The 18,312-nt window shown below is 43.5% G+C and overlaps 1 protein-coding gene across 4 annotated transcripts in view; it reads left to right on the forward strand.

The window, feature by feature from the left end:
* The first annotated feature begins 3,241 nt into the window (after nucleotides 1–3,241).
* Nucleotides 3,242–18,312, forward strand: part of ctnnd2a (catenin (cadherin-associated protein), delta 2a) — a 240,811-nt gene continuing 225,740 nt past the window's right edge. For 2 of the 4 annotated variants that reach the window (XM_034571625.1, XM_034571624.1), the window contains exon 1: nucleotides 3,242–3,671. The gene's annotated coding sequence lies outside the window, so the exon portion shown is untranslated. Of the gene's footprint in view, nucleotides 3,672–14,861; nucleotides 14,869–17,516; nucleotides 17,520–18,312 lie in introns of those variants that run through there. The other 2 variants (XM_034571623.1, XM_034571622.1) reach the window with 2 other exon arrangements.

The raw sequence follows: 18,312 nt of genomic DNA on the forward strand, positions 1-18,312 counted from the left end.
AATGATACTACATTACAGTTTTAGAAAAGCTCTTTTATAATTAAACTCTACAAATAGGGAAATTCAAAAAGGTTTAAACATCACCCATAATTTTACAAACCAGATTTTCTTGCAGTATAAATATATATATATTTATATACATATAAATAAATATAAATTTGTCAAAAACATTCATTTGGATTAAAAGAGAAAAAACTTAATGTACATGGCCTTGAAACTGGATGGTTTTGTTTTATATAATGATTTGGGTAAGTCATGTCTCAGTTAATTGGCTCCATCTAGTGGTTACTCGTCAGACACGCATGTGCACTCACACCCTTGCTTGGACTCACTAAGTATTTTAATCAGCCTCAACCGATTATAAACCTGATTCGTTTGCAATGGGATAAAGATTTTAGAATTTACCTTTCAAATACCCATTTGTTTGTAGTAGTATTGCAAATACAGGTTTGATGGAAGATTAAAGTGAATTGAGTTGTGTTCATATGTGCATGATACAAACAACAAACATGAACAGTTGTGTATGACATCACACAAAAAAACATTTAAAGGCAGTGGAAGCAGAACTGTAAAACCCGATGCTGTAAATTATTGGAATTGGAACACACATAAATCCTGATTTTCAATGAATTATGAGTAAAATGTTAGACTCATGATTGCTGGCCACTGTCCAGCAATAGAGTTTACTGTGGCAATAGATAATAAAGATTATAGATCCAAAACCAACAGACTTAGAAACCTCAGCTGGGGCTGACATGAGTAAATTGAGTGGAATTGGATGATAATTACAACCCGAAAATGTACCAGTGTAGATTTTTCTTTATTACTGACAGCAATACAGTCTTCTTCAGGAACAAACATTATCCATACTCAGGGAAGTTGCAACAATGTAGGTAAAGCAGATAATTTATTGGCGCCCACAGCAACGACAGTTTAGAGAACCCCCTTAAATTCTATGATCTGTGGGGAGATTGCAATGACACAATGGTTGAATAACCCTAAACAAGGCCCAATGCCACCAGCCTTCTGCCAAAAGCCTCTTGATTTTACATGTTTGGTTGTAGATGAGAATGTCAAAATCCATGTTCAACCTTTTGTTTGAATCTGCAGCCATCTCCTCTCTCCACATAGACTTCTTTTGGATGATGCATGAGAGCTTTCCCCCATCACTTCTAACCTTCCCAGCCTCTTGCTGACCTCTATACGCTCAGGGATTTGACCCCCTGTGGTTGACTTAACCCTATATAACGTGGTGGCTTTTTAAAAATTCCTCAGTTGTTATGAATTTGCTCGAACTTCTTAAATCCTCCTCATCCTCGTCTCTCCAACATTACCGTCCTGTCTTCTGACTCTCTGATATTATAAAAACAGGTCAGGAGTCACTTTCCCTATTTACATTTTCCGCCCACACTTCGCTCTCTGGGCATCTCAGACCAACCCATTCAGATCGCTCCCACATCCAGAACCATCTTAATGGCCTAAATGAAAACCATACTTGAGTGGACTCACTTTAAATGTGACCTTTACTTTTGATGGGCCTGTATTCAGTTGGGGTTGAATCACTCATGAGATGGAAGCGTCACTTTGAGTCTCACTCCCCCGGGTCTTCAGTGCGTCCTCCCAGAGCATCCATCTTCCCACTTTGACCCTCCCCTCCCCTCAACATCTATTCATCTGTCCTCAACATCCAACACCTCAACGTCCATTAAAGCCTTTAAATTACATATTTTCCTATTTTCCTATTTTAATATAAACTGTTCAACAAGTGGAAAATATAGAATTTGTGGCAATTATATTCAACAAAGAAGTTTTGCTTAAATGAAAAGTGATTACTTATTGATGGTGCTATGGTGCTAATATTGATGCCACGTTAATTGTGAAACACCAATATAAATATTATAAGAGAACGATCAGTGAAGAACAAAGACAAAGGCACTTGACGCAGGACTGAGCACACAGAGCACATGATATAGACACACACATTCTATTTGCTCAGCAAGTCTTGACCTTGGGAAATCAGGTGTGTGTATGTATGTGTGTGTGTGTGTGTGTGTGTGTGTGTGTGTGTGTGTGTGTGTGTGTGTGTGTGTGTGTGTGTGTGTGTGTGTGTGTGTGTGTGTGTGTGTGTGTGTGTACTTTTACAGATATCTTTGTGAGGACCATTTTGAGCCTACAACCTAAAGAGTGAGGACATTTTGGCTGGTCCTCACTTCTGACCCACTTTTAATGGGCTGTTTCAGAGGTAAGACTTAGTTTTATGGTTAGGGTTAGAATTAGGTTTAGGTTAGGGTTTGGGTAAAGCTTAAGGTTAGTCATTTAGTCAAGGTTCGGGTAAGGGGCTAGGGAATGCATTATGCCCATGAATGTCCTCACTGAGATAGATGTACAAACAAACGTGTGTGTGTGCAAAGGGAGAAAGAGAGAGATGATGGAGTGCAGGTCGGGTGATATTATCATCATCATAACCCCATAGGGATCTGGTTGCCATGGGGTGTGTATGTGTGTAGAATGGGGGGTGTGGGCATGGGGGGTGGATGTGATGATACTGTGGAGAAAAACACTCTCGCCAATGTCACATTACGGGCCCGCCTTGGTTTTTAGATAAGGGCTAAGGTTAGGTTAAGAGTTCAGGTTTGGCAAGTAGTGTTTACGATAATGATAATGATAACAATAACTTTATTTGTATAGGTAGTTCAAAGCAGCCATTCAGCCAAATCGGAAAAATGAAAACAAAACACCAAAAGCAAACAAGCTCAATGATAGATTTAAATGATTTAAAATCAAAGGATAAAGCAGATATAACAATAGATCATTTTAAAGCAATGGAAACAGCTGTGATAGAAAAAAAAACAATCATGTAGAAGCCACTTGGTAAAAGTACATGTTGAGGGAGGATTATGGTCATATTCAAGATATAGGGAATGAATAACAGCTTGTGTGTGTGATGGGGGTCAAGGGAGTTTTTGGTGTCATGGTTGACTTTCCATGAACATGCACACATTGATGAACATGCACAGGATTGAGGGTGTGATAAAACGTTACTGCTCCCCGTGGGGAGACACTGTGACGCAATGATAAAGAAAAGGAAGGATTCTCAATGTGCACACGCAGTCGTCACACACACAGTAAATGTGCGAGGGCAACACCCAGCCTCTCCCCGCCGCACGCCGCCTGAAGATGGCGCTGCGTGTCTTTGTATGATGGCGGTGCTGCCACAGAGGGCTGCGCGCGTGCACCGGCGCGTGCACGCGGAAGGGGGGAGACAGAGCCGCTCGTCTGCCTCCTCTCGGATGGTGCTGCCTCCCCGCCGTCGCAGTGCTTTCGCCGCTCTCCTCCTCTCTCTGCCTCCCTTTCTCTCTCGCTTTCGTGCCCAGCGCCTCGCCTCGCCGCACCTCGCCTCCTCCTCCTCCTCTTCCTCCTTATCCCCTTGCATCTCTCTTCCACTCCCGTCTCGCATGCCCCAGCCTCGCACCCCCGGCCAAGCATCCCGGCAAATGGTCGCTCCATCCCCGGCAACTCCGGACGCAGGACACCGCGGAAAGGCGCACGGCTCCGCTGCCTTCTGATCCCGAGCACACTGCGGACTGGACTCGGAAGGAGAGGCGGACCACGCACGGGGAAGACACACGAGGAGGACGCCGGTCGCTGACAGTGGCCAGGATCTAATTTCGGTAAGTCGTCTTTTTTTAAAAAATTTTTTAAACACAACAATGTTACAGAGCAGGTGAAGGTGACAGCCGAGTCTCCACCTGGGACTGACTCTTGCAATTTTGGAGACGCATGTGCAGAAATGTGAACGTGACCTCTGGATCGTGCTTTAAAAATGATGCCCCAGCTTTTGGGAACAAGCGTGCGGCGCAGCTGGGCTCAGATTGCCCAGCACACAACATCCATTTGGCTCCAGCTGACTGCTGACCCAAATCCACCACTGGTTGTGCGTAAAAGTGCTCGAAGGGTGCGAAAAAAAAAGGCACCATGTAAACACGAGGGCTGTGGTGGCTCTTCCTCTCAAGATCAATCCTTATTTTGTTTGGACAACTCCTTCCTCACCAGAGGGGTTGTTGTTATACACGTAAAACATCTGGATTCGAAGCCATGGTGTGGCACATGATTTATTTGTGTGTCCAAATTCTGTGCCTCAGGTTCCACAGTTCTGCACGTTGCTCATGAATCTCATTGTCTGCGGATGGCCCATTACGTTTTATGGAATTTCCTTTTGTCTGCATGTCTCTGGTGAATGGGAGGTGATAAGAGTATGGGTGAGACTCCATACCTTTTCCCACAGCCTTACTCCCGCTTTGATCAATAGACATTTGCAGGAGGGGGGTTGTGCTCTGGCAGTTTGTCAAGGGCGTGCAATATATCCAGCAGATGATTTTGAGGAGAAGAGGAGGAGGAGGAGGGCGGCGGCGAGGAGGGCCAGGCTGCTGTGAGGCATGCTGTGGGTTCATGTTCAACTGCATGTCAGCACTTGGGCCGGTGCATGATGGACAGCAGAGGCACAGATGTACAGTACAGTGGGCAACTTGTACTGGCACATGCTCAGGTGTGGAAAGCATTATCTTTCAGTGTGTGACACTTGGAAAATCCAAAAATTGGGTTTGCAGGTTAGGCAGCTGGTGTAGCCAGGTAAGCAGCCGTGTAACAAGGAGAAGACAATCCCCTCTAATTCCCCTTAAACTGACCTCTGGTGCAGGAACATAGGGATAAAGGTTTTTTTTTTTTCCTCTCCCTCCCGTGTCTTCCACAGATAACCAGCGCTCAGTCTGTTTAATCCAGCACATTATACACTTTCCCAGGACTTAAAAAGCAATGGCAGTACAACACTCTCCTTGCTCATGAGCCACACACCTTCAACAATTTGATAGATTTTTGTTGTTGTTGTTGAAGGATAAGCAGCATTACAAAGGACCTATCAATGTGGGAACTGTCTGGCGTCCCTCACACACTCTCACACTCCTCTCCCGCTCTATATTTCCTAAAGATTAGCTTCTTTTATGTCCTGTGAGTGTCTCCAGTGTTCATGAAATGCCTTGTCCTTCATCAGGGACACAGATTAAGCTAATTCACACAGCAGCACAGGCCTAAGGCCTAATCACTATGCTGCGCCGGCAGAACAGAACGGTCTTTACACTGTGGTAGCCGAGAGAAGGCGAGAGAGACAGGGGGGAGTGAGAGCAAAGGAGGGGAAGGCTAGCCGCCGGTGCTTATTGATCGGATGGAGGGGCTGCTGGCAGGCGTCCACAGGATGGAGTGCTGACGACAGTCCAAAGAGTTGCCGGGATGTGCTGGGCCGGCGGTTGCCTCACAGAGTGGTGCTGATGAGAGGGGACGACTTTGAGTTATAGCTATCCTCCCAGTAACAGAGCAGGGGCAGAGAGAATTTGAGAATACTGTAAGTGTTCTGAATTAGATTTTTTTCCATCACCACAGAGGGGAGGCTGGGTGTGGTTAATGCAGATAGTGTGAAATATGTTGGAATGGAACAAATAGAATTTGTCATTCATGTAGTGACATATTGTACATCTGACAAAGGAAAGGCTGTGTCACATATCTGTGCTGATGCTCGGAGGACACGTTGTAGTTGCGTTTTAGTGTCATGACTTTGAGCATTGTAAAGTTTTGATGTCAACATTGAAGGTTTATCTCATAAATTAGTTTTATATATTTAACAGCAGGCAGAAACTTTTAAGTGGGATGAGACTTAGCTCCTTTCACTTGTTCCAGGAATCGTTTATAATTCATGTGACAGCAGTAGCACATGGAGCACCTGTGTATGAGCAAGACTATGAGTCTCTACTATTTTCAGAGGCTCTTTTATACTTGGCCTTTGACCTCAAGCCCCCCCCCCTTCTGTGTCACACTGTACATTTATTATTCTAACACAAGATACACCCAAAATTCAACTTGATTCATATATGTTCCTGAAAGAAGTGGTCGAGGGCGGTTCGACCCCATCCAAGTCTTCTCCAGGTTCAAACTTAAAAGGTGGAAAACGGACGGTCTTCCTCTTCAAAGCTCATCCCTGGACCAGTAGTGTGCTGTCTCCTCAATATTGGATTAGATGGTTGTTCAAAATGCATTAATGACTTTCCTCTCAAGAAGCAGTGAGTCCCAGTGGCAGATATGGAAGCTCTTTGAGGTGGGACACAAGCCCAGAGGCAACATCTGATGCTGCTCAAAAGCTATTGTTGCAGTTATTATTATTGCTGCCAAAATAGACTGTCTTGTATTATCAGTAACATTTTTGGTGATTCGACAATTAACCCAATTTCTAAACTATAGAGTATCCATATTTACGTCATATAAGTCCCTTTTATCTTTTACTTCTACATGACTAAAAGAAAAAAAAAAAAAAAAGAAATTACTGCCGTTGAACATGAAGCAGCTTCAAGATGAATCAGAGACTGAAAAGCCGATGCTTTGATTCCACACGTTTGTGTCCTTGAGCTCCGTTACCTGCGATGTGTTGTTCAGGTTTACCTCCATATATCCACTCAACTGCAGTGTGAGTGGGCCTCAGGCCACTGGCTGACATTTGCTCCATACTTGCTGATTGCATTAACTGCATATTCATGGCCATAGGGGATGTGCTAATTGACAGCCTCTCCGTACTCATCAATCAGATGTCTTGATGCGCGTGTCTGTGACTAGATGCGTATTTGCCCGTTTAATGATATAAAAAACAGTGATGTGTCACTGCTAATGGACAATTTTACAATATCCCCCATTACAGTGGAATTGTTACAAGATTGCAGACATGTTACACACCATTTAACCTCTAATATCACTCTTCTTCTCCCTCAAGGGTGCCGTATATAGTGCACTCAACATCGCTATGTTATCGGGATATGTCCGACCAATCCTAGATGTGATACGTTTTCCTAAAGTTTGTCCATTAGAGTCAGTCTTGAGATTCTTATATTTATAGGGAAGGAAATTAATTTAATTTAGGTTGTGAGAACTTGAAAGTATTTCTGTGTACACACCACAAATCATGCAGTTTGCCACATTGCATGAGTCAGTGCTACCGCAGTGTTTGGCAAGTTATTTGGAAAATGTAATCATGTCTTACTTATTGACAAACTCAAACGGTATCAAAGTTATGTGATTAATTCAAAAGTAACTAGTTACCTTACTTGTTTTGTTACTTTTATTAGCACAGCTTCATCAAAGGAGACAAAATGCTCATCTTCAGGTTCATATTTTGAAATACTTGGTTTTACCTCCTGTCTCTTTAAGGCCCCCCTCTGAATAAAGCCCAGTCTGCTCTGATTGGCCAGCTAGCCCGTTCTGTTGTGATTGGTCAACTGCTTCCAGTATGTGTAGGAATTGTCGACCTCCAATCTTGCTTTACCTGGCTTTGTACGAGGGCATAACAGCCGCAAGGTGTGATGTCACGGGATACCATGATTTCCCCAGAAGTATCGGCCTGATTACTGACATGGTGTTTCAGGAACTTTAGGAGCAGTGTTTTCTGTGGCGTAGAGGAGCTCCCTTTACTTCTGGGCTTTGGTCTTTGTAACTTGGCAAACGATTACAATCCTACAACACAGTAGAAACTGAAAAACGCATTTCTCCTTTAAAAACTCAGCTAGTTTAGCCTTGGTGAGTACATGTACACGCACTCTGCAAAGCCACAAAGTAAATGTGTGGGTTTCTCAATACCTTCATCTCTGAACATTTACACTTACCTATATTTTTGGCTTGCCTCAGCTTGTAAAACAGATTTGGAGAGACGGGAAGCGGCTTTCCTGACCTTTTGAGGCATAGTATTCAAACACACTGCATAATGAGTGACCTTATACATGTACACATGGATTAACTTTATGCAAAACTAATACATTAGATTAATAGACACATATGAGTGAGCATGATTGATGTGACTTTTCATCTCCTATACAAGAGATGAATGCAGCTGTGCAAAGTGTGGTTCAGGAGAGCCCATTTGTCAACCCAAAGATCTGGATCCAAGGCCTCATTTGTCTCACTGGAGTGTCCTTGAGCAGGACACTAAATCCCTCACAGCTCGCAGGACGTTGGGTGGTCTCTTGCCCTTTGACCTCTTCGTAGTGACGGGGAACCAGGATGACTGATTTTTTCAAAAGTGTCAAAACCAATTGACAACATGGGAGTGGTTCTTGGAACGCCAACAAAGAACTGTTCAGGACTTATTGGATACTTCTGCTGACGTGACGTGGCCACCTTTCATTCATGCTTCCCAGCACCGAAAATGTATCCTCTCGCCATCTGCTGACCTTCATGTGAAAGCCAGAAAAGAGAGAGAAATTCATGGCAGCTTCGAGGTCAAAGAAGTGGACAATGTCATCACATTACTGCAGCTCAGACAGCAATTGCTTAGGTTACCTGTTTGAGTTTGAGCCTGGCCTCTTTCCCTTTCAGTGGCTCCAAATGGCACTTGAGTTGAATTTTGAAGAATACAGTGACGAACAAATCATCTATCATGTATCGTGGCATTATGTTCAAATGCAGGGTCAATCGCAGACAGCAGGTGGCGTAGGTAGCCAGCCATCGCAAGTGTTGCTGAGCATTTCGTCTTCCTGTCACGAATATCTCAGACACTTCTTTCTCTTACGTTAAAAGACAAGCGAAGAAGATAACCTGTCCAAGTTAAACAATGCTTTGGATTTATGGCTTGGTTTCCACTGATGCCACACGTAGTAAAAATATATTGCCTCGTTGTACTGGAAGGTAGTAAAAGGTAAAACCATTCGCCAATTATTGTGTATTGTAGTGATTAATGAGAGCAGGACGTTGAGGAACGCAGCAGGAAGAGGAGAGGGAGAGGTAGCGAGAGCGAGAGAGGGGAGGTAGGGATGTGTCGGTGTTGAAACGAGTCCAGAAAGGTAGCAATATGTGTGAATGAGTGAAAGAGAGGCAGACAGTCAGAAATGGAGAGGGGTGTGTGCGTGGATGCCTTGAGTGTTTCTGCTGCCAATTCTCCTCCCATCGTCTAATGAGCTCGCTGCAGATGGAACTCCCTATGTCAGCCCTCTGCTCTCCTCCTCCTCCTCCTCCACTCCATTATCCTCCCTTCTTCCCTTCAGTCTTTAGCGCAAGGCAGGGGAAACAAAGAAAAGAAGAATTAGAAGAGAAATAAAGGAGGGGGGTGTGTGAAGCCCAAATATGTGATGAGACAAAAAAGCATAAGGAGAGAGAGAGAGGGGGACTGAGGCTGCAGGTGAGAGGAGGATGGATTAACGATGAGGGGTAAATTGTGAAGAAGACGGGGAGAGATGGGCTGTAAAGTGAGAGGTGGAAATTTAAGAGCTATCGACAGAGCTTGTTGGGGAGTGGCAGAGGCTTGTCAGCGGTCGGAAGACGAGGCAGCCGAGAGGTTGTGTGAGAGGGTGTCATGATCTGAGCCTTAATGAGGGACGTTACAGGGACTCTTTGGACACTCTGGACTATTTGGACTCCCTGTTTTATTTTCATATCACCTGTTTCTGTTTTACTCCCGGTCTTTTTCTAGTTTTCCCGCCTCTGCCATGGTCTGCCCCGTGCTGATGTGTCCAGTTATCCCTGCCTCCCTTGTGTATGAGGACTTTGTGCTCCCAGCCCCTGTTGCTTTTATCGCCTCCCTGGTGTTTTTTCACACTCCACGTCATTTTGCCGTCCGACCAGAGACTCACGCCCTTTTCACACTAATGGAGACATTTTGCAAGACAAACCTTTTTCTACTGTGTTCCTGTCGTCCGCACACCAACGTTTTAAAACTGAGATTTTTACAAAGACCTTCCAAAGGGTAGATTTTCAAAAACACAGATTTCCGTGTGTCTGGGTGTTCCTGTAAAATGGAGCATTTGGGAAACGATGACATCACAGCTTGCTGGTATTTGCCCAGTATTTAGTTGGACCATAGTGTTCTTCTCTGGTATTTGACAGATCGCTGATTTAGATTTTATCGCCACCTACTGGCCCCGCATGTATGTTTGAGCATTTGTATACATTTTTTGTGCTCTTATCTGGACAGATATATTTTTGTGATAGAGATTTTATTTGAAACGGAGGGGAAAATATCCACAGTAGTTTACGACGAGGACTCATTAAACCTGTCCATTCACATCTTCAATGCACCTACCTGCCTTCGTCTGCATCTTGGCCGAACCTCCTTAGCAGAGACCAGGGGTCATTAAATGCAAGAAGTGACGGAAAGGTGTGAAGAAAAAACAAACAATAGAGAGCGTGATGAGATAAAACCACAGCCCTTCACCACTGTCGACTCAGAAGCTTAAAAAGCTGCATATTAAAGCCTAATGGTCTTTGTTCAGTGCGGGGCCGGCAGTGGGAGCAATATGTCTGCGGTTGCCTCGCCATGACATCATGTCTGCGCCTGTCACACTGTACTTGCTAAGCTGAATTAATAATTGGATCAGCTAGCCAGGTCTGTCAGAGCTAATTGAGCATCAAAGACGAGCCATAGTCGGAGCACAGATCATCTTGATTTCCCCGGGCGGAAATGTGCCGGGAGCTTGTATGACTTGTGTGACTAAGTGCGGAAGCGTGTGCGTTTGTTCATCTGCTGAAACGTCATCATGACCTTTATGGTATGTATGTGCGCTCTTCATCAGAATTCCAATACATCCACAGGTTGGGGAGACTGTGTGGCTGTTGGCTTGTGCTCTCGGTATGTGCGGTATGAACGTGTAGGAGCGTGTGTGGGTACTTTTAATACAATGCATTATTCTATAGCAAGCTGTTTCCCGCTGACGTTGTGTTAACAGTGTTGTTTGCATTTCTATTTCACTACCTACTCATTTCTGTTGGACTGTTATTGACTGAAAACAACGACTCTAGTGCTGGACAAAACGTTGCAGCTCTCGAGTGCGAGTGTTTTTTTTCCCCTTTCAAAAAGATATGGCATGATGACACACCAGGAAGCGGGGAGGTGTATTGCTGTTGGCTTCATGTATTGTCTCTTTGCACAGAAACATAGCATTATCCACCTGGCCGGTCAAGTGGGAAATAATGTGTTTGTAGGGATGTGAACACCTGCGCCTCGGTGTGTGTGTGTGTGTGTGTGTGTGTGTGTGTGTGTGTGTGTGTGTGTGTGTGTGTGTGTGTGTGTGTGTGTGTGTGTGTGTGTGTGTGTGTGTGTGTGTGTGTGTGTGTGTGTGTGTGTGTGTTGTCTCTGCTTTTACAGCGCACGTCGGAGACAGTGTCTTAGCACTTGAAATCCAGTCGTGCCAATATTTTCCAGTTGCAGCTGGCAGTTTTTACACCTGCTGCTCTGCATCATAGACTGAATATATAAATGTACATGTCCTCTTTACTACAACCATCTTGAAATGGAGCCAAAGTATTTGGATACAAATGCTGCCATCTTGCTTTGATGGCGTCGGTAAAGTAGTGATCGGGGGATGGACCTGCCGTATCGAGGTCCTGCTAATACACGCTGCTTGCCAATCATGTCAAACATGATGATTCACTCCATCAAGTATCTGGAAAAATTAACACTTGAAGATACATCAATGTGATAAGAACTCCCTGAGATGACAGACAATTACACTTTGGTCCATGTCCCATCCACTAACATGTAAGAGGCGGAGTTTATGACCTATTCTGTAACCAGCCACCAGGAGACTACTGAGATACTTGGCTTCACTTTTAGGGAGCAGTCATGTTGTCCATCTTTATATACAGTCTATGCCAGTGGTCACCAAAGATCACTTTTTAATTCCAAACGTAAGCCAAGATGTCAACCCTGATCTTCCAAAAAAACACTTAGGAGGGTCGTATTTATTATCTTTGCAACGGGGACCGACAGTGGAGGTTTTAGAGATCGACCACTTGATCGTGATCGAAGGGTTGGTGAACACTGATCTATGCCCTGGACCTGTAGCCCCAGCCAGTGTACGCCACCTACAGGCCAGGAATGTAATGGCTGATGTAGTTCAACTTCTGAGGCTTGCAGGCGATGAGAAATAAACAGAAATATCATTCAGAATATTGTTTCAGAATGTCAACGTTGGGAAAGGAAAGCACAGGAATATTCTTAACGTCTGAGTCAACAAGACAAAGTTTTACTGCCCATAGAGTTTAATTTGTTTTAGAATTTAATTTTCTTTTAATTGTGAACTATATTTGTATGTTGTTGGAGTAATGGGGCAGCAAAAGTTGACTGAAATGAGCTCAAATTTAATTTGCTGTCATTAACCTTAATGTAGCATACTTCACCATTCTCTGGAGTCATTGTAATAGTTTTACATCAACAGAATGGGAGAGAACAGGACAAATGAGGCTATGTATCTATCATCAGTAAGTGAACATTTCTCCAAACAAAAGAGAATAACAACAAATGACTGGTGGTAATTTGGAGTACAATGCTATGAACCAGTCTCTCGCTGTGGCGAATCACTAATCAAAGGGATGGGTTTTCTACAGATTCTGCCCCTTTGAGAGCAAAACATGATAGAAAACCCCCCAAAAAGATGGGTTAAAATGAAAGTGTAAAAGTAAAAATCTCAATGTTCTGAAAGTTAAAACTCCCTCCAGCTGTGTCTGATAATGAACATGAAAGGTTTGATGCTGAACTTCAGATCATCTTTGCCAAAACAAACAAGCGGATGAGTCAAGATGTTTGCTTTCTGCCTCCACCCTGTAGTGTAGCAGTGATGATGATTAACTGAACTTCATTTCAAGTGCGACAAACAACTTGTGCAATATGTGTGCAACATCGCTGTGAAATCCTGCAATGGATTTATCTTCACTTTCACGCTCTCATCTATCAACTGTTACATCTACAAACCTGCATGTATGAAATATGTTATCTTTATGAAGCATGTTTACTTCATATTAATCGACCTAAACAATTTGAATAACCTAATTAATAAAAATGGTGGTAGGATTTTTTTTCTTCCCTATCTTTGTCTACACATTCAGATTTTGTAATACTCGAATGGATTCTTCGTGCAACAAGACTGTTAAATTTCCCCAACCAATAGAATACCTGATGTAGTGTTGACAAATGAAATTGTCCCGTCCTCGTGGGTACATTAGCTTCCCTTCTTCGAGAGTCCCGTACAGGCGGTTGCTTTAACCTGGCTGATGTAACCCTGCCCAACGAGGCGGGACAGCTTCATGATATATTGTATCACACTGTACTTTAAAGGTGGTCCAGTGTGACACCAAAACGGTAATGCATCATTAATTTTTTGAAACGTCCCATCCTTACTCTTGAAAAAATTAGTTGTTGTATAATTTACAATCTTTACTCTTACTTTCCAAAACCCATTTTGCCTTTATTTCTCATTCAACAGATCTTGGGTAAGCCCTGAACCCAACCAACACACACACACACACACACACACACACACACACACACACACACACACACACACACACACACACACACACACACACTGGTGTTTCTACCTTTAAAGCTCGAGCCCAGCCAAGTGGTATATGCCATATGCGATGCCTGTGGTCGGATCGTCAGACGGCCCATCAGCGGCACACACTGATCCTTATCAGCCAAGTATTGCTGTGGCTACTTCCACCTGCCAATCAATCTCTCGCACATATCCACAGACGAAGGGTTTGATGAAAACGATGGGAGAGACAGAGACAGAAATGATGGGGATCAGACCAATATGACCCATTAATGGATCGAGCCACCTCACCTGATTGCCCTGGTGAGAAGGGGTTTGTGTGCGTAGATTTGTGTCCACCTCAATCGATGGTGGAGGCAGTTGAATGGAGGGAAGGAGATGGTGGAATTGGGGATCAGAAGTAGCAAAAGGAAGAGGCTGACATGAGAGGAAAACGAGGGAAAAGAGGGAAGATGCTTTTAGAAAACAACTGACACGCTCACTATGAACCACCTGTAGGACACAGATGACATAGTACAATTTGTAAGGAAGGAGTTGAGTGAGGATTTTAGCGGCGAGCATTTTCAACACATCTGAAAGAACAGCCGCTGAAATAATGTTTTGACCGTGGGGCATTTTATTAGGTTGTTTATTGATGTGTGTTGACACTGGAGAGCTACATCCAGTCGCGCCTCAGCTCCCGCTGTCCACATTATTCGATTTCATTTCACAGTCTCTGAGCTAACAAAGACAGATTTTCTGTCCAGCTCCGCGTTGTGCTTGTTCCGAGTAAAGCTCATGTCAGTACAAACTATGTGCTCTTTCCTGATATTCAGCATTTTTATTCATGCCCACTTCCTCCTGAGGCATCCTTTGTTGTGCGGCACACCTGACAACAAAGTGCTGTCTTTTAACTTGATAGTATACAGAGCACGTAACTTCGAGTGATGTTTTCAGATTAAAATGGAAGTGAATCAGCCATGGGCTGCAGAGAGCCACATAACATGAAGTTATTATGGTACAAAGAAAGATGGAGATGCATGATTTGTTTTGTTGCTTGTGATGGGCCATGAATTATATATCACAGACATCAGGAAGAGGAATGTTTTATGTTTAAGATTGTGTTTAAGTAAGCATGCAGTGGATGCTGCCGGTACTTGGCAGTTTGGTACAATTCAACAGGCTGGCTGATGGGAAATAAATCATTTTACTATCCCGACAAATACAAGTTGTTTAGCTTTACACTCTGATAAGACCATTGACTGTAGTAAAAGCCGATGTGTCTCTACTTCCTCCCACTGTCCAGAAACGAAGCTGAAATATCCTGCATACGAACGCTGACATCTTGCGCTTTTGAAGCCAGAGTGTGTGCAGTATCACAGGGTAGAGCCGTGGTATCGTGTTCCCATGCTTTCATCGTTGTGTACAGTACAATCTGGGGAAACAACACTTTTCCTGCAACAATTCCCAAGGTCACCTAAAAATAAAACATAGCTATGAGTTGTTTGCACAGATGTCCTATTCCCAGGCTCTAATTGTTTGTTAGACCCTGGGAATCTTTTTATTTGAGAAATGTAAACCTAAACTAATTACTTTTGAGAGTTTTTATTGTAAATCTCTTAATGGTTTTAAAATGGCTTGGATGATCGAGTTTACCGTTGCCTCATTTGGTTGTCACAGACCTGTGCATATGTAAATTGGTCTCCGCTCATCAGTGGCAAGTGGTAACACAGGACTCAATCTGACACACAGAACTGGAAACCAACTCATGATACAGTATGTGTAGTAGTATAAAGAAATATGGACATGTAAAAGGGGGTCTTTAAATGTTTCATAAAAAAGGACGACGCTCTTCCTCAGCCAACCACGTCTTCCATTTTTCCACGTAAAGATGATTTTTACACCAGACTCAAATTCACAGTCAAACCTTGTTTTTACTCAATTTTCTTCAAAATGTAGTGTTTAAGAGGGATGTGCATAATTTCGGGGAACTTTGTTTGCCAAGGGAGTGCTGTGGTTCCTCATTTGACATCAAATTGCCTCATAAATAACATTTGTTGTTTCTCTTTCATTCTCAGTGATATCTCTTCCATGGGTATAACCGTGCAGATCCCAGCTGCGGCCAGGCTGTGGAAGTGCAAGTGCACATTAATTTCACTCATCTGTCTTCTGTGGGTTGCATCTGCAATGTATAATTCATCAAGTAACTCTCTGTTGATATCTGCATATAAATGAACTTAGATATTGTGCAGCTCATGAATTTCTACTGGCGTATGTAAACAGGGGCCCCACAGAAGTACAGCAGCTCCGTTGTTACTGGAAAAAGTGCGTTCAGACCTGCACTGAACTCTGGATAAACCCCTGAAATTATCGGGAGTGGCTGTATGTGAAAACGCAAATGTCCAAATCAGTTTTTCCTGGCAACCCCTTGGTAAAATCTCTGGAGAATGTCCGAGTTAGCGCATGTGAGAATACAGAAGGATATTGTGTGTAAGATTCACAGTGAGTGAGTGGGCATGTTGATCATGTTTCTGACAGACCAAATAAAAAACTGAATTCAAATATCTCTGGATGAAAAATAGGTGTTGTACAGTTACGCCAAGAAGACATAACTTGGAAAGACTAAGATTCAAGAGCTTAAGAAAACAGCTTAAATTGCAGATTGCAATAATGGAATATGTGTGTCAGTACTTTTTTGTGTTGATAGAAAAATTGCGAGAGCAGATCAGAAATGTGAAAGAACTACATGTTTCACACGAACACTGTGATGGCGATTTGGCATTTTCAAACACCATCTGTTCTTTAACTTTGTCTGTCCTTTTATGCAAAAGTTCAGTTAATTTATTCCGACTTATACAGCATGTGCCATGTCTGCATGATACCATTTTTGCTGTTCAATTGTATTTTGGGAGACGTTTTTTTAGTTTTGAACAAACCAAACAAATGCTGCTCACACATTCTTTGCAAAATTCCGCAGTGATTTGTGGAGATAAGATACCCCTTGCTGTTGTTTAGGCCAATTAGGCTTGAAATCTGCTGGCTTTGGGCTTGTGCCAGAGATTTGGAGTGAAAGTCTTTGTGTCAGGAAGAGGCTTTTCAAAGGGATTAAGGGGGGGAAAAAAGCCTCCCAGAAATGCATAGAAACTGCACAACTCAACACACACATACCATTTCTGTCAGTGTCATATCTCTTTTCTCGCCTTTGCCCTCTGTGGGCGGCAGATAGACAAGACGACACAACACTGGAGGTTGAATTAGTAACTCCCTGCCGCACTACTATCAGTGTACATGTGTGATATAAATTGAACTAATTTGACCTGCGCTGCAGACACGGAGTGATGAAAGATGGTTTGTCAGTGTGTGTCTGCAAAGGACCCATTCAGGCTGTAATGGGCCACACAGGCCTCGCCAATAGATAAAATATTGATTGCACAGACGCACTCAGGGATTACATTTATTGCAAGTAGTTTACACTGTCTGGATCCTTACTCTTTAAAAGATGGTCAGTGTTAGTGTTTGCAGAATCATAAGGTCACATTTGAATGACATGGTGGTGATTTTGACCATTTCTGAATGGGGAAAACGCCCATAAAGTTGTGGGTGGGGATCATAGACTGATGACATCACTGCTCCCCAAAAGTGAAGCCAAAGCGTCCTGATCTCCTCCCGGTGGCTGGCTGCAATACAGGTTATAGGTCCAGCCTCCTCCATGTCAGTGGATGGGACATGGACCAAACTGAAAAATCAGGGTGCCCGTCAAATAGATTTTCTCATTCTTTGTATTTTTCTTTTTTTATGCCCTCATCTTCACGTCTGCATGTGTAAGGGAAAATGTGTCTTTTTCTTTTCCTGAAACAAGTAAGGTTAAAGATCAACCAGTTTTAATCTGCCAGGGTTAAACAGAAACGGAACACTGATTTCAAACCTGTTCGTCTCTTACGCATGACAAGTTTGTTAAACTGTTGAACAATCTCGGATCACGAATTCTCATGAAACCAAAGGCACAGTGAGGTGTCTTGGCTTTGATCATTTCTGGAGGTTCTCCGCCCGCCAGCGTGCAAAGTCTTATGACGGTAAGGCTGAGCCAGGAGCGGAAAGTTTTTAGATCTCGTCAAGTGTTTCAAAGCGTTACATCATTTGCATGTCTTCCACCAGAAAGTCTGCATTAAACCTCGTTTTAGACAGTCGGTTCCTTTTTTCCCCTCCATGTAGGGAGATTATAATGGGTCAGTGAAATACATTTTAGTAAAGGAAACACAAGTATGGTACGTATATATTCAGGATGCAACCACACATACGGACCTTCTGGAGTTGTAAAATTGTACAAGAGTGTACATAGGCAAGAGTCCTGTTGCCTATGTACACTTGTCGAACTTCTGAAGATACCATGACCTGGATGACAGAGAATCTTCAGAATTTCAGTTCACTGATGGTCAGTCAGCCACTGTTATTCTTTCTCCTATTATAGCACATTCTCTAAGGCGGTGGGGGGGCCAAAGCGAGTACAGAGGCCTCCACTGTCTCTCCAGCGGCGGCTCACCGCCCTCAGACTCATGCCCAGCGGTGGACTCTCTTTGTTCAGTGACTGGTGCATGGGGGCTGAGTGGAGCTGGCTCCATGCTGTGACCGGCTCACGCACATACTACACTGTGGATGTACACGTGATGAACACGGGCACAGCGAATGCATCCCGGTGCCGGTACTTTAATCAGTTGAGGAAACATACTCCCGCTGTCTTGTGTCCTTGTCACTTGCACCGCAGGGTAAATAGAGGGTGAGCAGGTTACCGGCAATAGTGGTAATTATTCGCTGGGCTGCTCTGGTTGCTATGACAGCAGAGCTCATTAGCCCACTGTGGAGATGGGAGTGATATAATGTGTCATAATAATGATTAGAATCTGTGAGGTGTACATCCAAGTATAGCAAGAAGAACTGAGTGTGTTTTATCAATAATGTTGTAATATGACTGTACATACTGTAG

Source organism: Hippoglossus hippoglossus, chromosome 20 (assembly GCF_009819705.1).
Source record: "Hippoglossus hippoglossus isolate fHipHip1 chromosome 20, fHipHip1.pri, whole genome shotgun sequence".
Classification (NCBI taxonomy): Eukaryota; Metazoa; Chordata; class Actinopteri; order Pleuronectiformes; family Pleuronectidae; genus Hippoglossus; species Hippoglossus hippoglossus.